Source organism: Mauremys mutica, chromosome 5 (genome assembly GCF_020497125.1).
Source record: "Mauremys mutica isolate MM-2020 ecotype Southern chromosome 5, ASM2049712v1, whole genome shotgun sequence".
NCBI lineage: Eukaryota > Metazoa > Chordata > Testudines > Geoemydidae > Mauremys > Mauremys mutica.
This window is the reverse complement of record NC_059076.1, coordinates 59,790,592-59,816,270: the sequence shown is the minus strand read 5'-3', so window position 1 is coordinate 59,816,270 and position 25,679 is coordinate 59,790,592. Positions and strand designations below refer to the sequence as shown.

At 40.8% G+C, this 25,679-nt stretch overlaps 1 long non-coding RNA gene across 1 annotated transcript in view; it reads left to right on the top strand.

The window, feature by feature from the left end:
• The window catches only part of LOC123371664, a 71,884-nt gene extending 46,493 nt beyond the window's left edge, over positions 1-25,391 (top strand). Inside the window, exons 3-4 of the long non-coding RNA XR_006579894.1 lie at positions 23,862-23,956; positions 25,313-25,391. This is a non-coding gene — a long non-coding RNA (uncharacterized LOC123371664). The remainder of the gene's footprint in view (positions 1-23,861; positions 23,957-25,312) is intronic.
• Positions 25,392-25,679: the final 288 nt, after the last annotated feature.

The following is a 25,679-nucleotide window of genomic DNA, read 5'->3' as shown; positions in this document are numbered from 1 at the left end:
TACCTTTAAAGGAGGAAACATTGGGTTCTTTGGAACATTTTTATCACCCACATCACATCCTGAAATGTTTTGGGTCCCTAACTTCCTTAGACTCCTTTGAAAATCCTAGCCTGAATCTGTGTATTAAGTTACTAGCGTAATTTTATGTAGTAGAGTGGAATCTGTGAATCTGTACTTGTTAATCCATAAACTTTATAATTTGCACAAAATAGGTTGATCTCTTCTCAGTAAAGATTTATCAGCAATGAGGCCATGAGAGATGTCTCACATTAACACTACATTTTTAACAGAATAGACTAGAGTACATTTGAATGCATTTTAAAGTGCAATCATAAATAAATAAAACTAAATGACACTTGTCAAAACAAATGAACAGAGTACATTTTGTTATATATGCCTGTCTTGTTCTAATGTATTCGTTCATTATTGGCTAATTTGCAAAACTCAGTCAGTCACAATTGTTCTCCCAGTCACTAGTTCCAATTAGAGAAGTTCTCTGTTGCAATAGATCATTCAGAGCACTTCACAGAGGGGACCATATTGTGCTATCGATTTTTTTTTAAAAGCTTAAAAATCAATGGCACGATATTGCCTGGAGCTTTTCATCAAGCTGTATTTATTTATTTTTTTCTGCACTCTTATGTAACTGGCCTTCCCTGACATAGTGAGAAGGAGATCTGACATAACTGTGGAAGTGATCCTCTACCGCATGATGCACAAATCAATGTTTTTGGAGAGTTTAAAAAAAAAAAGTAAAGAGATTAAAAAAAAGCATTTTTCCATTCATGGAACATTAGCAAAGCTGCTCTTTGGTACAAGTAGATCTCCCCCACCCCCATTCCAGTTCCCAGGGAGGTGTACAAAGTTGTTTTTGGACAAATCTGTTTGGTAAGTAGAAAAATAAACAAACAACCAACTGACTCCAAGCAACTTTTGTACCAGAGGTTTTCTCAGTGAAGAAAATTTTATATCATAAGGTATGAAAGATGACTGAACAGATTAGATGTCTGTAGAGGCCTTTTAACATGGGGCAATGATCAAGACTAACACTTAATTCAGATTTCCAGCAATACCATCATCACTGTGTAATAGTTGAAATAGTTCCATCTGGTCCATTATTAGTTATTTCATTGCTTGACAAGAAGACATGAAATCCAAGGCAAAGTGGGGGAAGGGAGAATTAAAACTGTGTGAAATGTTTAACCTTTTAGCATAGTTCAACAGAGCTTAAAGTTTCTGGCAAATTGCCTAGATTTTTGCAAGGCAGTCATGTTTTGTAAGCCCCAAAAGATCATAGTGCTTCTGAAATTGCATGGAGCCAAAGCAGAAGAGTCCTGAAAACTAAAACATGGTAAACCATAGAAGTAAATAGTTCAAAACTGCTACCACTAATGATGCTCCTGTGAGAGCTCTCTGTAAACTACCATGTCCCAGAGAGAGGCAAAATAGCATTCAGATAGCAACATCGTCTGGCATCAGAACACTTCGTGGGAACAAGGAGAGGTCAACAGGTCCATGAAACATGGTATCTTTTTATTTTTATTTATAAAATGAGCAGGAAAAAAGAAACAATGAGAGTTTGTTCTGTAAATTTACGCGGTGATATTACTTGCAACTCATTAGCCACATTAACTTATATTATATCAGTGCTTCACCTATGGAAAAAACTATGGAGAAATTGAAGGAAAACATGTTTTCCTAAAACATGTATGTGTGGGGGGAGTCGAGGGGGGTGGTTTTAACAATATAAATACAAGATAGAATTCAGGAGCATAAAAGTTGTTATGGATCTGAGAAAAGTGACCACTTCATTCTAAACTATGGGGTGCTGATGTGGGAATGGTGATAGGTGAACTTCAGAGGGCTCATCAGTTAAGCATCCAATCACAGCTGGCTTTCCTGTCACAATTTTCATATCCCCACAAATGGACCCATACCTTTTCATTGTGACCACAACTTGAAGCACATGAGGATTTTGGGGAGAGTCTACAAGATGATTTTGTGGGGGAACCCCAGACTAACTGACTCATTTTATATAAAATGTTCATTCTGCTTCTCATGCTACTTAACTGCCCTTCCTTGCAGCCAGGCCTCATATTAGTTGTCTGCACTAACATAATGAGTGACAGTGCTACTGGTACTGCCCCTAGGACCACAAACTACTTGGGGTCTCAGAGAAATCAGAGATTTATGGCCATGGGCTCTACAGATCCCAATGAATAGCCCTGGGTTAAAATAGGTAGCACCATGAATGACTATGATCTTCAGGAAAAAGCGATCATCTTTCAGTCCTGGTAAGCAGAAAGAGTGGACATATTTTCAATGATACTTTTGCGAGAAAAAAGGCCTAACAACTTCCTATTTTTAAAACTGAAACCTGAAATTAGCCCTGGCATTTCTACTTCCCCCAAATCCTTAAGGAATGAGGCCCAGGCATCATCATATTCACAGGGTAGCTCTGCATCTGTCTGAAGCTTATATAATCCAATCCACTCTCTTTGTTCTGAAAATTGGGCTGAAAAATCTCCAGAGATCTGGCTGTCTCACAAAACCCTCATTACTGTATTTCTTGGTTTAATATGGAGATGCACAGTCTTTCCCACAATAGTAGGAACTTCAGACTTACATGAAAGCAGGAAGTGCCAGGATGTGGAACTTCCAAAAAGGTTCATGCTTGGCTCACACTTTAGAGGAAGATTTAAGTTGGCTCATACTTTCCCCAAACCTTTTTACCCATAGCTACTTAGTAGATAGAACATTATGGACCCAGTTTTGAATTCCTTGCACAGGGCATACAGGATGAGGCCTTTGACATTGATGGGACTCAGGGAAAAGGCCTATTCTGAAATAAAAATGTTTATTTAAAAAAAACAAGACTTTTTTTTCTTTATACTGCCATATATTTCGATTAATAGTATAACAGTTTAGGTTCAAACAGCCAGTTCACTGAAAGCTGCCATGGATTTAAAGGTCTGATAAGAAGTATAGTTAGGTACATTTGACTGAATATAGAAAAGGCAGAGGAAATATTTTAAAGGATCAACTAAGTGACCTTTTAAAACATGGAAATATTGCAAAAAATCTTTCCTAATTGTTTCCTAGTTTTAAAATATTGTTTAAAATACACCATAAATTTGTGCTGCTTTTATTGATTAACAGCCGCATATTTTGGGGATGAGAGTAATTTGGTCTTCAACCTCATGCCCCAAAATGCTCCTGCATCTTGCTGTTAGAACACTGTAACACATACCTTGTCATGTGCTATTACTTACAGTACATGTCACAGGACAAATGTTTGTTATTAGCAGAAGTTTCATGGATGAGTTTTACCATTCAGTTTCTGGTCCACTCCAATTTAACAACAATTTTATATTTTGCCTTCAGGCTAGAAAGCTAAGCTTGTGCTAGAGACATTTCTATTTTAGCTGTCAAGGCTTAAAATGAACATTTTTTGTTTTTAAAAAGAACTGGAAAACTTATTTTGACATTTTAAAAAATTCCTATAAACAAATAGCTGGCTTATACAGTATCCTCTACAATATATATTAGTCTTTAGTTTCATAGCAAATAGTTGAGGTAGAACTTGACAAAGTTCATTACTTTATAATACGTTATTTGATGCTCCTATCAACTTTTAACTTCTTTGTGGATTCCAAGTTTAGAATCTGTGTATCACTGATGATCATAGGGAACAATATTAACATCTAGTGATTAGATACTGTAGGAAAATGACCAATGTGTATTCTTTAGTCATATCCTCTTAGAAGGTGGTGTCAATAATTTATGCCAGCATCTAGTTCCTTTTAGAAAGGGTCTGCTTAAATATTAAACATTCTATTTGCAAACAAACTGCATGGTATTCTGATTTCAGTCATGAAGTGGTTTACATGCGTGGGTTCTGGGCAGACCCAGAAGTTAATATAGGCCCCATATACAGTCCCAGTAAACTCCCTGTGCTTGATTCTAATTTACACTAAAGCTTTTTTACAAGCTCTCTGCAAACTTATACAGATCTTATCTCCCATTTACACTGCCAGAGCACTATAAAGTGGCCTTAGAATAAATGAGACACTTCATCTTTCGGGTCACTTCTGAAAAATTCTCCTTTTCTACTTTCACTATCTTTTCTTGTAAGGGAAAAGGGGAAGAGTGGTAAAAAAAAGAGACAGAAGAGGAGGTGGGGAAAAAAAATCTGACAGCCAAAAACTGATTTATCTTTGAAAACAAACATTTCAGTTTAAAACAAAATGAAACTTTTTGCTTTGAATTTTGTTAGTTTTTCATGGGAGATTTTTTTAAATCGGTTCCTATTGTGAACTATGGTCATGGTTCATTAAAGAACTTACGCATGTACTTACATCCATCTCCATTCAGCAAAGTCCCACTAAAGTCAGTTGGACTTAAACATGCACCTAAACATTAAGAAGAAGTTCCAGTGCTTTGCTGAATAGGGATAGTTTGTTGATTGTGGTTGAATGAGAGGTTCGTGCAAACCTTGGGCTGAGCTGATTCTGATTGGCAGTTCTCTCCTTCCTTGTGGCTCCTCCTTTCCTCAAGAGGCCTTAGACTTCCTGTACCTTTTGAGGCAGCCTTCTGGGCAGAGAGTGGGCCTTCAGCAATCTCCTCTTCTGAAGTTTTCTGAGTCTAATCCTTTCCCCCATTCTAGGCTCTTCAAGCAGCTGTTGGATGACCTTTCTCAGAGCAGATGCATTTATGTATTGTTCAGAAAATGGGTGGAAAGTGCTTGGAGCAAAAACAGAGAGATTTGAAGAGATGCATGCCAGCCAGTCAGCTATGGCCACCAGCCAAACAGCTTGAATAGGGATGAGTTCCAGATTCTAACCTTAGGAAAAAAGAGATGCCAGCTGGCCATTTTGAAAACTCTGGGGAACAAAAAAGGAGCTTTACTTAACCTATGTCAGTTAAATGGGGTTGTATGATAGACACAATGTTGGCATCCTTTTGCAATTAGAGCTGCTTACTTTGCAAACTAATTTAAACTGACTGAGCATAGAGCTCAAACCACTATAAAAAGGGGTGGTCCAGGTCCTATTATTTTTCATGTAGTGAATGGGGAACTAAAATAAGGGAAAAGGCCAACTAAAACTTTACTTTCAAATTATTTGAAAAGCTACATTAATAAAGCACATTAATACATGTCTAAAATGGCCATTTTGAGTGCTTAGTACACAGACCAAAATCTTCCTGGACACAATGTTCTTATATTTTGATTCAGTAAAGTACTTAAGCACATGCATAACTCCAGGTTTGTGAGTAGTCCTGCTGCAGTCAGTAGAAGTTCATATGATCCAGATAGCAAAAAAATCAAAGCATTTAAAAAAAGAAAAAAAGTATTGCTATCCTTTTTTATCCTAAGTGGTTAGCCAATATTCAGACCCTTGTATGTGGCTGGTTTCTATTAGAAGGAGAAACTGATGTATCTTCCTTTGTCACAAACCTGTTTATTTACAAGGTCCTGTTTCGACGAACACTGTGGGAATCAAACAGGAAACCATCTTTCCTCATTGTTCCAGCCTCTTCCCAGATAGCACTCTGCCCCAAAAGCTATCTCTTAGCTTTCTCTCAGGGCCACATTACCAGCGCTTTTCTTATTGTCTTTCTAGTCCTCTTCTTCCTTTGCTGCTGGCTTTTATACTTCTGATTCATGGGCACAGTTCCACCGACCAATACACAACCCGTGTGTTTGCAGGAAGAATGTTCCACTCCTACTCCAGCCTTGCCATGCCGGTCCGTGATTTCAGAGGTGGCTTCTATTGTTTCAGCTATCACTAAACAAAGGGGCTTTTAATTGCTCCCTGAATGGAAGGCAGGTTTGTGACTGTCCATAGATCAGACACTGTCAGGGTTCCCTCCCCACTCTGAACTCTAGGGTCCAGACATGGGGACCCACATGAAAAACCCCCTAAGCTTATTTCTACCATCTTAGATTAAAAACTTCCCAAGGCACAAATCCTTCCTTGTACCTTAGATTAGGTAATGCTGCCACCACCAATTGATTTAAACAAACATTTAGGGAGGGCCACTTGGAGCCCTACCTTCCCCAAATATCCCTCCAAGCCTGTACACTCCTTTTCCTGGGGAGGCTTGAGAATATATCCTCACCAATTGGTACAGGTGAACACATACCCAAAGCCTTGGATCTTAAAACAATGAAAAATCAATCAGGTTCTTAAAAGAAGAATTTTAATTAAAGAAAAAAAGGTGAAAGGAGTACCTCTGTAAGATTAGAATGGAAGATAATCTCACAAGCAATCAGATTCAAAACACAGAGGGTTTCCCTCTGGGCAAAACTTTAAAGTTACAAAAAGAAAACCAGGAATACCCTCCCTCTCAGCACAGAGAAAATTCACAAGCCAAAATAAAAGTAAATCTAATGCATTTCCTTGCTAAATACTTACTAATTCTATAGGAGTTGGATTGCTTGCTTCTTTGATCTTGCTCCGGCCAAAGCCGCACAGAACAGACAGAACAAAAACCTCCCCCAGATTTGAAAGTATCTTGTCCCCTTATTGGTCCTTTGGGTCAGGTGTTAGCCAGGTACTTGAGCTTCTTAACCCTTTACAGGTAAGAGGATTTGGTGCCTCTGGCCAGGAGGGATTTTATAGTACTGTAAACAGGAAGGTTGTTACACTTCCCTTTATATTTGACAGACACACTCCCTGGGAGCCATCCAACCTCCAACATAACACTATACATCAATCAGAGTAATGCATTTATCTCTGTGGTATATAACTATCACCCTTTTCAGGATCTAGGATGTCCAATGATGATAAAATTGGCAATCTTCTTGACAGCAGAGGCAGATCTTCAGCTGGTATAAATCAATGTAACTCATTTGACCATAGTTGAGCTATGCTGATTTATACCAACTGCGTATCTGACCTCAGGTCTCTGTCTTGAACATGCATGAACATTTACACATACAGCCTTATATATGTTAGAAAAAGAATCTACTCTTGCAAAAAAAGGGCACATTTCTGGTAAATTGTGATAGCTGCGATTCTTTTACAACTCACAAAACAGAAAGCAGGCAAAAATAGTTGCAGTAGGGGAGGGGTATTTACAAAGAAATGTACTTGGAATTGTTCCTCCACATCCACCTCTGAGTTCCTCTCCAGTCTCTCTCTGTTACCTCTTTTCAACCTGAATGTCTAATCAAAGTCTGGGGCCTTGGGAATGCTCCAGTAGGGAGTAAAAGTTGGTGATAGGTATTTCTCTGATGTAGTTTTGTTTATTTACAGACTACACACACAGTCCTGTGTCTCTGAAAGCAGAAGGAATCATTTAATAGGAAAGTGCTTCTTTTGCTCACAAACACCAAGAACATTCTTTTCAGTCTGCATACCACACCCAGAAACTTCTCCCCAGGTTTCTTGCAGGCATAGACGCTGACTCTGTGGGTGCTCTGGGGCTGGAGAACCCACAGGAAAAAAATGGTGGGCACTGAGCGCCCAACGGCAGCCCCCCCCCAGCTCCTCCCACCTGCTGCGATCAGCTGTTCTGCAGTGTGCAGGAGGTGCTGGTGGGGTGGGGTGTGCTCAGGGGAGGGGGTGGAACGGGGTAAATCAGGGAAAGAAGAGGCAGGGCGGGGTGGGGAAGAGGTGGGGTGGGCGTTCAGGGGAAGGGGTGAGTGGGGGCAGGGCTGGGGGCAGAGCTGGGGTTGAGCACCCTCCAGCACATTAGAAAGTCAGTGCCTCTGCTTGCAGGTCAATCACTGTGCTTTCAGTTGCTCCTTCCCACAGTCTGTGTCACTCCCTCTGTGTTCTGTTCCCACCAATACACACACTTCTACACAAAACAATACTCATCAAAAGCTCCTGGATGGGATCACATACTTCTTTTGTCTGATGTGGGGGCTTATCATTATAATTGCTAATTAAAGGTTGCATTCACGCCTATCAGTCTCAATGAGGTTCTATCTGAAACCGATAACCAGGTTTCACCCAGCTCATAACAGTCTCTCTCCTTTTTCCTAGCGGTTCTCAAACTGTGGGTCGGGACCCCAAAGTGGGTCATGACCCCGTTTTAATGGGGTCACCAGGGCTGGTGTTAGACTTGCTGGGGCCCAGGGCCAAAGCTCGAGGTCTTCGGCCCTGGGTGGTGGGGCTCGGGCTACAGGCCCCTGCCATGGCTCAAACCCTTGGGCTTTGGCCCCCACACCCAGGGTGGTGGGGTTCAAGCTTTTTCCCCCTCCCCTGCTCGGGGCAGTAGGGCTCAGGCAGGCTCAGGCTTCAGTCCCCCCTCCTGGGGTCATGCAGTAATTTTTGTTGTCAGAAGGGGGTCGTGGTGCAATGACGTTTGAGAATCCCTATGTGACATTTGAGGAGGAAAAAGATCTTTCAGAAATAACTCGACTCAAGGAAAGCTTGTGTCCAGGTTCTCTCTTTGGATTTGATGCTGTGCCCATGGAAGTCATTGACAGCAATTCCATTAATTTCAATGGGAACAGGATCAATCTCTTTACTACTTTTCTTAGAAAAGTATTTTATAGACATTTTGTGCTAGCATAGGCAGCTAAAAGAAGGCATTCTTTCCATAACAATATGACAGCAGAAATACCAAAGTTAAAAACATGTTAGCATATTCTTACTGTAAAAAAAAACCATATTAAATCCATGCTACTTCAGTAACACATTAGTACAACTAGAGAAGGAATTGTTTCTGGGAGTTTTACTGGCACTTGCCTGAAACTCTCCATTCATCCAGCCATTTGACCCTTCACTGCTTAAATTCTTTTGTGTTAATTGTATATGAGAACAGAAGCTGTCAGTATCATACTTCCCAGGTGTCAATTAGAACTAGTGGGCTTAAGCAGGTCTGGAAAAGTAAGAGTATCTTTGAAATGAGGGTGCAGATCCCTGGATAAATTATAATGGAGAACACTGTTCTCTCTAATTTTTCCCACCCATGTGCGTAATGAATTTTTGTTATGTGCACCATATTGGTGCACATAACAAAATTCATGTGGTGGGGGAGGGGCTGAGGGGTTTGGAGTGTGGGAGGGAGCTCAGGGCTGGGGCAGAGGATTGGGTGCAGGGGGTGAGGGCTCCAGCTGGGGGTGTGGGATCTGGGGTGGGGCTGGGGATGAGGGCTTTGGGGTGCAGGAGGGTGCTCCAGGGCTATGGTGGGGAGAGGCGCCTCTCCCCACTGCGGGAGCTCTGGGGCTGGGGCTGCAGGATAGGTGCCCATCCTGATCCCCAGCAGGTCCGGGCTGGGGGGAGGGCCGCCCCTACCATGGCTGGATCCAGGCCATTCTGGGGTTGGGCCAGGCCAGGCTGCGCCGCCCCTGCCACGCCTGGACCTGATCCAGCCGCAATTGGGTCCGAGCCACTCCAGCTGTGCCGCCCCGGATGTGGCAGGTCCGGGCCATAGGCTGAGTTGGGGCTGGGGGAGGGGTGCCCCTCCCCAGAGTGTGACAGGTCCCCGGCGGGTTCCCTGAGAACCTGTGCAGTGCTAAATAGGCTGCTGTGTGGCCATGCAGCTTATGGGGAATTTAGGTGAGGAAGGAATATTATTCACTGTTTAGGGAAAGTTTAGCTGTTTGAAAGAGTTTGTGGACCAGATTATCATCTTGTGTAAATCAGCATACCTCTAGTAAAGTCAGTGGAGTGATGTTATGAGGTTATGATGTATATGAGGTGAGGAACTGGGCCTTTATTCCTCAATAAATAATAAACCAGATGGTTTAACTTTAGGAATATCAACTCTTGACTTCTTTCTTTTTGCTGGATGTCCCTCTAGATGACTGAAAAAACTGAAGTTTAAGAAACACAAATGATAAAATGCAATTTACAGTCTTTGAAGAGGTAAATTTTGGAGAAGAGTCTTCATGGCTCAGAAAGGGGAAAAGGTGGTGGTATTCTACAAAGGCCATGGCCACAATCCCACATTCTGTCCATAATCCCAGAATATGTTTTTCTGATAAATTGATAAGCACTTAAATATTTATCAGCAATATAGGCATTTTAGTTTGTCCTGATTAGGAATGATGACTAACATTCTATTGAGATAAATGTGGGAAATGCATAACTTGGAGATACTGGCCAAGAATTTAATACCTCAGTCCCTGAGGGAAGAACACCCCTCCTTCTCCCCACCCCTTTCTGCTGGATAAGAGCCACAGCAGTATAAAAAAGCTATAAAATGCCTGTAACTGTCTGGGAAGGTTTCCCCAAGTGTTGGGACTGCAGACATAGCCTTAAGGTTGTCTTCTGAGGACCCCTTTGCAAGCCCTGGTGTAAGAGGCATGCCAGGTAATACTTTTATTGGACCAACTTCTGTTGGTGAGAGAGACAAGTTTTCAAGCTGCACAGAGCTCTTCTTCAGCTCTGGGAAAGGAACCTGGGCTGTCAACGCCAAATACAAGGTTGAACCGATGGTTTGTTTAGCATAAGTAGTTAACACATATTGTGAGAGACTGTTACATTCCGGGGTACAGTTCAGACTAGTGAGGGTTTGTATCATCGCCTGCAATCTTGGGTGCCTCACTTGCAGGGTGACCCCAACACACTCCCAGTCTCAAATTTTCCCCCAAACCGTCCAGCCCTTTCTTTAGATGATGCACGTATTAAAGGTCCGTTGCCCCTGTAAAGGGCCAAATTCAACAGTTTGGTATTTTAACAGGAGTTGCCAAACAGTTCAGTTTAAACACAGCACTGGTTTAGTTTTGATTAAAAAATAAAACAAGTTTGTTTAAGAGAGAGATTTTAAGTATTAGTATAAGGCATTATAATAAAAAATGGTTACAAGAGAAATAAGGATAAAACACTTTCTAGTAGCTAAAACTTAATAAGCTAGACTTGGTTCAACGTAAAATCCTTATCACTGGTTCCCAGCCACAGGGCTGACCACATTCTCAGGTCAGGATCTCTCCCTCAAAGTCAAAGGGTTGGTTCCTTTCTCTCACCTAAGAAGAGAGAGATATACTTTGGGGTGTTTTTGCCCCTCACTTTTATATCCCAGTCACTCTTTGAAGTGTGTTTTTCTGAGGATTACCCCTCAAAGCAAAATTTATCCAAACAATAAGAAGGTGACATGGAGTGTGTTGGTGAAGGTGGCACCATGTTCTTTCTTCTCTCTGTGTATGCTGAAAAGCAGATTTTCCTTGTCTCCTGCCATTTCCCTCTCTTGATATCTCTAGGACCCTGTTTACTACTTATGTGAATTGAGGTAAACACATTCCTTTGTTTAGGATAAACCTGTGTAACAACTTTTGCCTAATCAGGGCCATGTGGGTTTGAACATGTGCTAGTAACATCTTACAAAGGGAATTCATAACTATGGATATAATGTTGCTACATACAGTTCACAATGATGTTACTGTCCAGCAAGTTATTGGTTTTCAAATATACCTCACAAGGCATATTTTGTACAAAGATTATTACAATAGTGTATAGGATGTGAATACAGGGGTGCTTTCAGTCACAGAGACCATGCAAAGTGAAAAGGCCTATTAACACCTCTGCCGTCATAGGACAAAAAACGGGGGTTAGGGAGTTACAGATTGTTGTAATAAGCCATGAATTCAGTGTCTTTATTAAGACCATGACTTTGTGTCTAGCAAAGCTATGAAGTTAAGCTCCTAAGCTCATTTTACTGAGGTGCTGTGCAGGTTTCCTTTGAGGATGAGGATTGAGAGGCCAAATATGGAGTGATCATTAAAGCATTCACCCACAGGTGATATGATATTTTTGTCATAATTTTTCTGCGAGAGTTCATTCAAAAGTTTAGTGATTGTCTGTCTGGTTTCGCCTACATAGTTGTTGTTGGGGCATTTAGTGCACTGGATGAGGTATACTATATGTTGTGAAGGTGCATGTAGGAGTAATGAATCTTGAAAGGTGTGTTGTGTGAGTATGGATCATCATGGCAAGGGAGATAAGTCTGCAGGTTTTGCATCTGTTGTTATGGCAGGGTCTGGTACTGCTTTAAGTTAGTGTGTCCTGACCTTGCTTCTGATGATGAGCTGAGTGAGGTTGGGGAATGATTTTGAATATCAGAAGAGGGGGTTTGGCAAACATTTCTTTCAGGATGTGGCCCCTATCAAGTATTTAATGATATCCTGTTTGTGTTCCAATGTTGGGTGGGTGGTGACAACTAGGGATATGCGGTCAGAGGATTTTTCCCCCTGTATTGAAGGAAGTTCTCTCAGGGTATTTGGATGGGCCTTTCCATCTAATCTACTTCTCTGGTGGAGTGTCCTTGTTTGGTGAAGGCAGATTTAAGTGTGTTAAAGTTTGTATCCTGGACTTTGTTCTCAGAGCATATTCTGTGGTATCTGAGTGCCAGGCTATAGATAACAGATTTCTTGCAGTGTTTGTGATGGTTACTGGATCTATGAAGGTAGCTCTGGTGGGGTTTCTTGTATATACTTCTCTTTAGGGTTCCATTGCTGAAGCTGATGGTGGTATTCAGGAATTTGATGTTGGTGTGGGAGTGTTCTAGACAGAGTTTGAGTTTCATAGGGCAGCCCAGGCAGACTGCCATCATTTAGATAGGTACTAAGGCTGTCTAAGCTATACTGCATGCTTCTCAGTTCTGAGCTTCCAGAGCAGGCCAGGACTGGGGTAAAGGGCCACAAAAATGGCTTAAAGACACTATAGCCTCCCCTTGCAGTGGGCGGAGACTTCTGCAGTACTCCTTTTGTAATTGCAGCACAGAATCTCACCCCAGATTTTCTGAGGTGCTATAGTTCCTGTAAAATAAAGACCAGAAGACAAGCTTTGTTGCTCGAAAGTTTCTCTCTCTCTTACCAACAGAAGTTGGTCCAATAAAAGATATTACCTTACCCACTTTGTCTCTCCAGTCTCTAATATCCTGGGACTGACACAGCTACAACTACACTGCATTTTACTGTGGAAGAGGTAAGAGTGGTGGCTTGGCAAGGTGATGGCATAGGGGAACCTTGGAAGAAGGCACTAAAACTTTTGTGTGCAAAGGAGATGAAGTGGTTTTATGTCAAGGTTGGTACTCTTAGCAGAGGTGAGGGGGGAACCGTGTGGGGTGGGGATTTCAGGAGGTTTTCTAGAGGCGCATAGAAGGATAGATCTTAATACTCATCAAGAAGCACCTTGCAGGATGCCAAGTCTAAGTGTGTGTCTTCAGAGGGAGGAGAATAAGAAGGGTTCCAAAAGCTGTAAAAGGCTGTCAGGTCTTGGCTGGGACTTAAGCTATCAGGAGAGTTCAAGCTGGTAGGGGTCGTGCTGTTTAGAAAAGGGGTGTCTCTGCCAGAGTGGGTGAGTGAATTGTCTAGAGACAGTTAAAAAGGAATTTTCAGTTTTGTACTGTAGGATTGCTAAGTACAATATGCTCAGAGTACTGTACTTCTATAGCAACAGGCTAAAGGTCAGATTCATAAAAGCATGGAGTTTATCAAAAGATTTTAGTTACATTGGTGGAAGAATATATATAAACAAGTAACCAGTTGGTAGTTTCAAAGCTCAGAATGTCTCAATTATGTGAAATCTACAATCACACTGTAATTAATCAGAATAAGTCAGTGCTGGAGAATAGATGATACCTTGTAAATAGGGAAACATTCTTACCAGTAGTAATCTTGAAGACTGTTATATAACTGTGGATTCCATTCTCAGTTTTCACTTCTTAGTGTTGTGCCTCATTGTGTCAGTTGTCTTCTCACCTCCCTAATAATTATTATTCCTTGTATTGCAGTTGCACCTGGAGGCTCCAGCTAGGGTGACCAGATGTCCCGATATTTATAGGAACAGTCCTGATGTTCGGGGCTATTACCCACCACCCTATCCCAATTTTTCACACTTACTGTCTGGTCACCCTAGCTCCAGGTGAGATTAGGACGTCATTGAGCTAGGCAGTGAGGATAGCTCTTGCCTCACCGCGGGGACAGGGAAGGAGGCCAGAGCTGTTATACGTGGCAACTGAGAGAAAAAAATGGCAGGTTTTAATAAAAAATAAGACCACTCATGGTTTGTAAATTGAGAGGGATGCAGAGTACTTATTTTTTTTCTCCCTTCCTGGGTTGTGCAGATACATGCCATTGTATATAAATAGATGTTTGTTATCGCTTAACAAGACAACCACTCCAACCATATCAATAGCACTATGGCTACGCTCTAATACACTAGCTCAACTTTTTTCTTATTATTACACAGACATTGTCCTTACAATTTTTACATGTAACGTTACACTGTTCTCCTCTAATGTGATTCTTTACTTTTGCTATGAGAGTATAATAGCCTAACATTCAGAGCTGCTGATAATCTGCTCCCAAATTTAGAAATACCAGGAGCCAAGAATCACAGTGTATCAAATCTCCAAAATAAATGACGCATGTTTCAAACTTGCCTATCCACGGACAAGAAGATGCTATGCACACTTTTGTGTCTGATTGCTGATAAGGGACTGCGGCTTTGAAGTGCTGACTGATGCCGGGCTCCAGGATAAAGCAAAGGGGAGAAGGCAGAAGACATAGAAAGCTGTTTGTTGATATCTTAATGTTTGTTATTTAATATTTATTTTTATTATTTCTGTTGGGATATACAATTGGATGGGTGCAGGGAAGAAGGATGCATAATTTATTCACATCAGTGCAGAATATTTTAGCTAAATCACAGCACTGGTAATCAGAAGATTTGGATTCTACTCTAGCACTTCAGCAGACCTCCTGTATCACCTTGGACAAATCGTTTAGATCAAACTTTTCAAAAGTGGTCACTAGTTTTGGTTACTTCAGTAATTGAGAGATCTTCAACTGGCGTTGTTGGCACATGGCATTTCTGAAAATCATGCCTATATTATCTCATGTAAGGTCCTGAAAAATTCATGCACCAAAATTAGTGGACACTATGGAAAGTTGGGTCTTTCACTGCCCTGTATCTCAGTTTCTAATTTGTAAAATAAGGATAATACTTCTCTTTCAAGAGGAGTGTCATAAGACTAAATCCGTTTTCTGTTTCAGCCTTAATGCAGGGTTCACAATCAATAAGTTGAGAAGTGCTGTACAAGCCCCTACACAGAGAAGTGGCAGATTTCAGTTAGCTTTGCACTGTTAAAAATGTTGGTTTTTATTCTCTTCTCATTTATACTGGTGTAAAACGGGAGCTGAAGTTGGTAGGCTTACACTGATGTAAAATGGTTGGGTGGAGAACTGAGCTTATATATGCATTGGTGTAAAACAATGTCAAACTCAAAGGGAGAATAAGATTTAAAGGATGAAAAATTGCGGGGGAGGGAGGTTCAGAATATCTGCTATTACTTTACAGGATATGCATTGGAAATCATACGAATCTGTACCAATGCACTAATTTTCCTGAGTTAGTCACACATTTGGCATATGAAAGCTTATGTGATTAGGGATCTCTTTCTCCTCTTCAAGAGTTACAGTTCTTGTTTCTCATTACAGTGTTTTCTTTCTCAGAGATATGTCAGTTGCTCACTTACACCTGAGCAATCAGATAGAAACTTTCTCAGTAACAGAAACTGTGTCGTGATGGAACCAAACCTGCTGTCCCACAGTTATAAATAGATTCTTGCATAGGTCTGGGAAGGGCACATAGACATTCAGGAATATAGAAGTATTGTAAACAAAATAACATACCCTGTGGTACCAGGACCCTGTGTTCAGTTCAGAGGTTCTTTCCTTTATTGATGGGATTGGCCTGTGTGATGTTTTGCATAGCTTTTTTTATTTCATGTATATAATTTCCTCTGACCAACACATGAACTACTGCTACCCAGAATAATTTCTCTGGAAGAGGGGGCAGATTCCATTCTTGTAGCCATCTCTGATTTCCATTTTGATGTCTTCTTCTTGCAGCATTTGTCCCCAGTACTCAGTTACCAGGGTATTCAAATGATTATATATATGAATGATTTCCTTGGTAGTGGTAAGAATCTCCACAGGAAAATCACAAATATTTGGAGGTTTTTTCAGTGGCTTTCCTGGGATGCAAAAATTTTTGGTGATCCCAGGAGTGAAAGTAACTGAGGACACTTACTGGTACGGGGGGTGGCTCTGGCCCCCAGGAAGGGGTGGGGCCTCAGGCAGAAGGGGAGGGGCTGGTGTTCAGCATCCCCCAGCCAGCCCTTGGCCTGTGCTGCCCAGGGTTCCGGTGTTGATTTAAAGGGCCTGGAGCTCTGGACGCCGCTGCTGTGGTAGCGGCAGCGGTGTCCAGAACCCCGGGCCCTTTTAAATCAGTGGCCCCAGGGCAGCTGCTCCCTTTGCCCCCCCCCGCCTGTCAGCAGCCGGGGGTGGGGGGCAAAAGGGGAAGGGACGTTAAAGTGCTACAGGGTCCTTTGCCGCAGCAGTGCTTTAATGTGGTCTGGGTATGGGCCGGTGCAGGTTCTTACCGGTACGGAGTACTGGCTTTGGCCCGTACCAGCTCACTTTCACCCCTGGGTGAGCCATGAGAAATGTGTGTTATTTTACAGTAGAAAAGGCAGTTTTGCAGACAGAAAGTTACATTGCTCACTGTGAGCAGCCCTGTCTAAATGCTTATGCAGGTGAATATATTACATGGTTCATTTAATGAATTTTGCAATATTACTCAAATACATTATCTGACTTTTCATATTTTGCCCAGCTTTAAGAATAGGGCAAATAATTTGTAAATATGTACAAATCATTACATTTTGACTAAAATCTTAATGCACATTTTTCATCATTTGCATACCTCCACAGAAACTGCAAGGCCTTGTAGACCTCCTGGGTTGTGTTCTGGAGTAAAAAAGAAAACAAGAAGTCTTATTAACAATGTCGATGCACAAATACCTGATATGGGGGCAAATGCCAGGTTTTTGTATTCATAAGGTAGGCGTATGTAAACAATTGCATACGTTTAAATTTGAAAGTCTGTCCCCATGTGTAATACCTCCAGTACGAGTTGATTCCCTAACTAATTCATGGATTATACTGAATGAAATTACACTTATCTATTCCCTATAACATTTCTCTCTTCTGGGGCATTTACTGTGTATATGTATTTGTCCTTACTTTTTAAAAAAAGTAATTCAAATATGGCCACAGTTTAATAAAACAATTATTTAGTGAAAGGTTAAGTTTGCACAATTAAAAATAATAACAGATTCGGAACTTCAACATATCAGTTTCTACAATAAAGGTAACTTGGTCACATTGTGCATCCTATGCTTCTTCAAAGATAGGTTGTGATATTAGCTCTTCCTCTATTTTATATTGCCTAATGCAGCACTATTATTAAGGCCTGGTCTATATTTAAATATTAGATTGACAGATAGCCAAAGACTCAAAAAGTAATAGCAATTTTTTTAAAGTAAATCAGAAGCAGGAAGCCTGCTAAACAACCAGTGGGGCCACTGGACGATTGAGATGCTAAAGGAGCATTCAAGGACGATAAGGCCATTGTGGAGAAGCTAAATGAATTCTTTGCCTCGGTTTTCACGGTTGAGGATGTGACGGAGATTCCTGAACCTGAGTCATTTTTTTTAGGTGACAAATCTGAAGACTTGTCCCAGATTGAGGTGTCATTAGAAGAGGTTTTGGAACAAATTGATAGACTACACAGTAATAAGTCACCAGGACCAGATGGTATTCACCCAAGGGTTCTGAAGGAACTCAAATGTGAAATTGCAGGACTACTAATTGTAATTTAAATCAACTTCTATACCAAATGAATGGAGGATAGCTATTGTCACACTCATTTTTAAAAGGGGCTCCAGAGGTGACCCTGGCAATTTCAGGCTGGTAAACCTGACTTCAGTACCAGGCAAACTGCTTGAAACTATAGTAAAGAATAAAATTGTCAGACACATAGATGAACATAATTTGTTGGGGAATAGTCAACGTGGTTTTTGTAAAGGGAAATCATGCTTCACCAATCTACTAGAATTCTTTGAGGGGGTCAACAAGCATGTGGACTAGGTGGATCCAGTGATACAGTGTATTTAGATTTTCAGAAAGGCTTTACAATGTCCCTCAATAAAGGCTCTTAAGCAAAGTAAGCACTCATTGGACAAGAGGGAAGGTTCTCTCATGGATTGATAACCGGTTAAAAGATAGGAAACAAAGGGGAGGAATAAGTGGTCAATTTTCAGAATGGAGAGAGGTAAATAGTGGTGTCCCCAGGAGTCTGTACTGGAACCTGTCCTTTTTAGCATATTCATAAATGATCTGGAAAAGTAAATGATCTGGTAAACAGTGACGTGGCAAAATGTGCAGATAATACAAAGCTACTCAAGATAGTTAAGTCCCAGGCAGACTGCGAAGAGCTACAAAAGGATCTCTTAAAACTGGGTGACTCAGCAACAAATGGCAGATGAAATTCAATGTTGATAAATGCAGAGTAATGCACATTGGAAAACATAATCCCAACTATACATATAAAATGATAGGGTCTAAATTAGCTGTTACCACTCAAGAAAGAGATCTTGAGTCATTGTAGCTAGTTCTCTGAAAACATCCACTCAGTGTGCAGTGGCAGTCAAAAAAGTGAACAGAATGTTGGGAATCATTAAGAAAGGGATAGATAATAAGATAGAAAATATCATATTGCCTCTATATAAATCCATGGTACACCCACATCTTGAATACTGCGTGCAGATGAAGTCACCTCATTTGAAAAAGGATAGATTGGAATTGGAGAAGGTTCAGGAAAGGGTAACAAAAGTGATTAGGAGTATGGATCATCTTCCATATGAGGAGAGTTTAATAAGACTGGGACTTTTCAGTTTGGAAAAGAGACAACTAAAGGAGGATATGATAGAGATCTATAAAATCATGAATGGTGTGGAGAAAGTAAATAAGTATTATTTATTCCTTCTCATAACAAAAGAACTACGGGCCACCAAATGAAATTAATAGGCAGCAGGTTTAAAGCAAACAAAGGGAAGTATTTTTTTACACAATGCACAGTCAACCTGTGGAACTTCTTGTGAAGACCAAGACTATAACAGGGTTCAAAAAAGAATTAGATAAATTCATGGAGGATAGGGCCATCAATGGCTATTGGCCAGGATGGACAGGGATGGTGTCCCTAGACTCTGTTTGCCAGAAGCTGGGAATGGGCAACAGGGGATGGATCACTTGATAATAACCTGTTCTGTTCATTCATTCCCTCAGGGGCACCTGACATTGGCCACTGTCGGAAGATGGGCTAGATGGGCCTTTGGTCTGACCCAATATGGCCGTTCTTATGTTCTTTGCAAGGGCATGTCTTATGGCATGTCTATACTAAGTCAAGCACTCCAAAGGAAATACAGAACAAAAGCTTCCTGTACAACCTCGCTTTGGCCCCCTTGCTTTATGATAGTCTTTAATAGCATGATCACATTTTTTTCCCCTCAGATCCCTGCATCAGTCAGTAAACAGAATGGACAATGATCACTTAATGGGTAGTTATTTGATATTTCTTTTTATCCTCGTTGTTTGATGTGTTGCTTCATGTCTTATTTATTGATTGTTTTCCTAGGGAAGACTAGGAATCCAGGGAAACATGATTTGTGCTGGGGCACAAAGCAAAGGAGACATTGTCTTTTTTTCTCAGGGACCAATTTCTGTACTACCTAACATTGTCAGAGGTTTCAGTGAGTAAGGTCGACAGCTGAGAAGTTTACAGTAACTTCAGTAAGGAGTGCAGGATTTTACCCCATTTCAGAAACCAAAAAAGCTAGAGTGGTATTTTATTTTGTTGTTTTTTGTGTGCATTCTACATCTTTCACACACTTGCATACTCATGCAACTGAGAGACATTTTCCTCAAGTCTTGCTAACAATTTGGTTTTCTCTGTTTTTGTTGTAATGAAAGTTCTAGATCCTTGAGGATAAAAAGCCCCTATGAAGGGAAACATACAAATGGCAAAGTTGACTAAGCAATCACCTGTCAAAAAGTCAAGATTCCTCAAAATATTAATGGCAGCTATTATCTGAAAAATCACTGTACAGTATCACTTCATTCTGTAAAGTAAACACTGTATACACTCATTCTGTATATTCTTGCCAATGTGTAAGTATGCTTAATATGACCACTAGATGTCACTGTTGTTCTTTGCCACATATTTCCTTAACGTTTTATAAGCAAATACTGTATAAAGAGAAATTCAGATTATTCCTGTTTTTCTTACTATTTAATACTAAAATACTGTTTGACTAAAAGTGTTTCCATGAATACATGTTTACAGGAAATTGCATATCAAATTGAGAATTAATATCAGATTGAGACAGTCATTACAATACACACTATCCATGTGTATGACAATTATTCACATATGCTTGTGCATTATTAGTGAGGTGGTAATAAGATTCCCAGAAGTGCTACTTTCGACTGGTGACTTCTGGGAATTATAATGCAAACAAGCATTTCTAAAACCATAACATCATTCCTGCAAATACTTGTATCCTCAAGATAGAATAATGGTAAATCATGGAATTACTTGCTTCTGTCCATAGGTGAGAGCATGACAATCCCTATCCTACACTGGATTCAGCAGGTGTTACCATGATTTCAGATTTTACATTATCTATACAATGAACCATAATAGTTCTGATCTGGTTTCCATTTAAGTTAAGCATAATGACTTCAAAGGCAGTAAATCAGTTCCAACAACTATGTTAATTAATGCTTTATTTATACGTTGTTAGTAGAACTCATAGAAACCTCTGCTAGACACTCTATACTAACATATAGGTCAGTTATGTTCCCACAAACAATAACATTCTCTCCTCTTTTTTTAATTAGAAGGGAGTATTCTTTTTTGTATTCAGTGAACTATATTTTAACTAGAAAAGTGTGCAAGGGTCCTATGATAAAATTAAATGGGGGTGTTAATAAAGCTAAATATGAAACAAATTATTGCTCCTGAAATCTGTGGCGATAAAGAAATGCTTCTACTTAACTTTTGTTCATTATTGTCCATTACTTCTTTGATATGTTGTATCAGTTGATGCAATATATCTATTAACAAAACCCAAATCAAAACCCTATGTTAGAGGGACATTAAGGTTGCAGAGTTAAACACTCCAAAGTGCCAAAAGTAACCTTGATTCAGTCCCCTTGTGTGTATGCATTATGTTAGTCTTTAATTACCACACACTATTTTTTTCTTATGGGCCCCTGACTCATCCAGTGCACAGAATGAATGGTGCTTAATTAATGAGCGGCTATTCAATATTTAGTTTTATCCTCACTGTTCAATGTGTGGTCATGGGCTTTATTTACTGCATGCATTTCAAACCTTGCTATGAAGACAGAATTATTAATTTCTTCACAGGCATTTCTATGGTGCTCTCACATAGTGTCAGAGTGCTTCACAAACATTGTGAATTTATGTTCGCAACACCTCTTGTCAAATTAGGGGTTGTTATTCCCTTTTTACAGATGGGGGAAAGGAGGTAAGGTTGCATTCAGCATTCCATTAGAACTTTCAGATGTTCTAAACTTTGTGGAAGATATCTTCAGAAATTTTCATTTCTTGAACCCAACCCAAGTGATGGATTTCTGTGGAAAGTCTAAGAAAAATCTGTTCATCCACTTTTGAGTTATGTGAGAATTAAAAGAATTAACTTTTTTTCCTTAAAAAAGATATGAAGACTGCTTTTACATGCACAAAAATGGACATACTTTCCAAGCTGAAATCTTTCCAGGTGTTGGTCTTAATGGAGAATAAGTATCCAGGCCTACATGTAAAACAAACATTAAAAAAATGAAGTTATTAACATTTAAAAATCAAATTTCCACTTAGTTTACATTTATGGTACTAATTATGTGAATATGAAATAATAGATATTGGACTCAACTGAGTTGCCATTTAAATCAAAGGGAGTTTTGCCTTTGGATTGGACATTTTATCAATGCTATATCCATAAAACTTGGCATATGCTGCTGTTTCAATGTAGAGATTTATTTATTTAAATTGATAAAATGCACTACACAAGGATATATGCACAGACAAGTCAATTTAAAAATACATACAAAGATAGATATTACAGCTATAGATTTATATAACTATATACAGATATACTGTACGTATGATATATACACTTCCATATAAGACATCAGTGATTTTACTACAGAACTTGGCAACAGTTTGCAGTAGCGATTTCAGGGTCGCACAATATTTTTCCTCACTTCTACAGAAAGACTACTGTCCATAATTCAGCTGGTATTGTGTATTGTATATCTACAATTATAGCAGGTTAGTCTGTGTGTCATTTATACACATAGTTGGGTGTTAGAGAGATGTGAGTGGTAAATTAGTATTCAACTAACCCAAACACTTTATAAAAAGAGGTTATTGAACTGAATCAGATTAACCTGCTCTGACTACATATTTCAGCTTTCTAAAAATTGGGACCCCATTCAGCACACGAAAATTTGATGGGTGTTAATAGGAGTATTCAGGATAGTTTAAGAACAGCAAGACAATTAAAAAAGAACAAAAAGAGCTGAGTGCAAAATTCATTTCTGGGGGTGAAGGGAGATCATAAATCTATTATTTAAGAAAGAAATACAGCCAATGTGATAGTGCCTTCCCACATCTTCTGGCTAGGTGCTATGTGCATATAAATGTTTCACGTTAAGCTTTAAGATCAAGGGAAAGTCTATGGGGAACCTTGTTTCCTGGAGATATGCTTGCTCGAGCAGTTCCCAAGTACTGACTAGGATACTTCATTTTCTGGAACACCAGTTCTTTGCTTGCCTCTAACTGCGTCCACAGTTATGAAGCCTGCATTGCCAGAAGTGGGTTTGCATAGATGTTTGGTCATAAACCAGCCTAATTACTATCCTCTCTGTTTTGTGCATGTTTAATACAAAGTTTCACCTTTCTTCCATATGATAAAGTGAACAAAAGACATAGTTGCATTAGCTGAGAATGTCTGCTTTTTAGAACCAATTGCACTTACTGGGTCTCTGCCCTGTATACCTCAAAGTGCCCTCATCTCCCTTTGAGCTTAAGAAGAGTTGAGGGGACATTCCTTGCACAAAAATAGATGCTATTTTTCAAAATTTGGTATAATAAACACAAATGTTTTCAATATTCCATATGGGAAGCGCAGGAGAGGGATTCTTCTAATTTAATATAATTAGTTATTTTAACTACTGTCATCAGTTATTTAGTTAAATTTTTATATTTATAGTAAAACATCACCAATATGAAATTTTATATTTATTTCTCAGATACATAGCAGATGGCTCTTTGGTCCACTGTAGTAATGAATTCTTAAAAGAACTATTTTCTACTTTATGTTGCTAATATATATAAATAAAAAAATCTGTCTAATTTTTAACTTTTGCTGGTGGAAATCGGCGCTTGTTGCTCTCTTCTTAAAATAATCAAATATCTATTAGACAGTTTAAGAGGATAAGTTCCTATAGTATAACATATAAAATGATTACAAATATATTGCTTCAGAGTACCGATTTGTTACTCGTATATGAACTGTAACATTTAAGATAGTAAACATATATATACTACCAGTATTTATATAGTGATATCATGTACAACAAAATGGATGAAATCGTTTAGATTAAGAACAAATTAATACAAAGAATGAATATAAACAAAACCCAGTAACTTAGTAGGGAGAAAAGTGGTCATTCCTTCCCCAAAAAGAGTATGAAGTCCTGGGCATAGACCTGTCACTTCCTTTTGCCTGCTTGCTTCCATATTTTTATTGGATAGCACTGAATTACTGGAACTCTTCACTGAAACAGTTGTGGCAGCTACTGATTCATCATCTTTCCTGGAAGGAGATGCCATCGAGCTATTTGGGGAAAGAAGTTGATGGCATTCTTTATCATCTGGAGAGTTTATGCTCCTGCATTTTTTCAACATGGCACTCATGTCAAATGCAAAGTTAACAAGGTCTGATCCATATTCTATATTTTACAGATGTCACTGCTGAATTTAGTTCCTGCTGACTCTGGAGAAGAGCAATTACTGTGATGCTTGATTCCAGACACACACTTGATATCTTCAAGTAACAGGTATGGACAGTGATGAGCTGCCAAAATATTAACAACCGGTTCCCTCCTCCTCACCCCCTGAGGGGGTCGTGCACCCGCTGCCCCCCGGGACTCCTGCCCCATCCACCCCCCTTCCCTGTCCCCTGCCGCCCCATCTAACCCCTCCTCTTATTCCTGATGGCCCCCCGGGACCCCTGCCCCATCCTACCACCCCTTCTCTCTGTCCCGACTGTCCCTGGAACTCCTGCCCCTGACTGCCTCCCATCGCCCCATCCAACCCCCGGTCCATCCTGACTGCCCCCCCAGGACCCTTGCCCCCATTCAATTCCCCTGTTCCCTGCCCTCTGACCACCCCCAGTCCCGACCCTAATCCACCCCCTGCCCTCTATCCAACACCCTCTCCCTGCTCCCTGCCCCCTTACCGCGCTGCCTGGAGATGGGGGCCGTGCCACCCAGAGTTGGGGTTGGGAGCCGCGGGTGCTGAGCTGGAGTTGGGGGCCAGGCCAGAGCCGCTGGCCAGCCCAAAATCGGGGGCTGGCCCACAGTCGGGACTGGGGGGCAGCCCAGAGCCACTGGCCAGGCCAGAGTTGAGGGTTGAGCCAGAGTCGGGGACCGGGGGCTGGCCCGGAGTCAGGGCCGGCCCGGAGTTGGGGTCTGGGTCAGGGCTGGGGGCCAGCCCGGAGCCGCGCGCCCGGCCAGCTGGATTCGGGGTCGGGGCCGGGGGCCGGCCCAGAGCCGCGCTGCACGGCCAGAGTCGGGGCCGGGGCCGGGCCTGGGGCTGGGGCTGGGGCTGAGGCCGGGGACGCGCGGCGCCTAGAGCCCTCCTTGTGCCCCTCTGCCCCAGCTCACTTGCAGGAAGCTGCTGCTTCCTTCTCAGCCCTCCCAGGCTTCCCATGCTAACAGCTGATTGGCGGGAAGCCTGGAGGGGGAGCCTTCAGAGGAGGAGGCAGAGCTGGAGCCAGGTGAGCTGGGGTCGGGGGCAGGGCAGGGCAGGGAGCTGCTGGAGCTTTTGTTAAATTTAAAAGCCCTTTACAACCGGTTCTAAAAGGGTTTCTAAATTTAACAACCGGTTCCTGTGAACCGGTGCGAACTGGCTGCAGCTCACCACGGGGTATGGAGAGAGAGAGAATCTTTATCCCCTTTAACTCTCCACTATGTTGATGTGCAGTATCTTGCCTTTTCTGCCCTCATAAACATTTCAATTGATTTCCACCCAACGATCCTTCATTGGATTTTAAAAAATGAAAGGTAGACATTAAATTGCTAGTAAAGGTAAATACGACTATCAGAGCTGAATGAATATTTTAAAATATCTTGCATTAATTTCGGTTCAAATTTTTACATGAATTTGCTTTAGCCTTGTTTCCTTCTCTGTAGTGAAGCCAAACGTACTTATTGTGAAAAGCCAAGTTTCCAGCAGTGGAAGGTTCGTTCAGTAACCCACTCCACCAATGGTAGGAAATTTCCATTCTCACACATTAAGGGAGCAGTGGGATGAGCCATTAAACATAACAGTTTATATTCATGACAATATAATTGGACTAAACTATGGTGCTTCAATAGTTTATTATCTGGCACTGTTGTACAGCATGTGGAACTATTTCCAAGACTTGTATAGAACTTGTTTATGGCAGATGAATATGTCTGTTTAGACTTACTCTGATGATTAGTCTAGATTTTCTTGCATTGCCTTTAATAGTGTACAGTTCAAGTAAACAAAGAACTTTACCAGTAATTTTTTTTA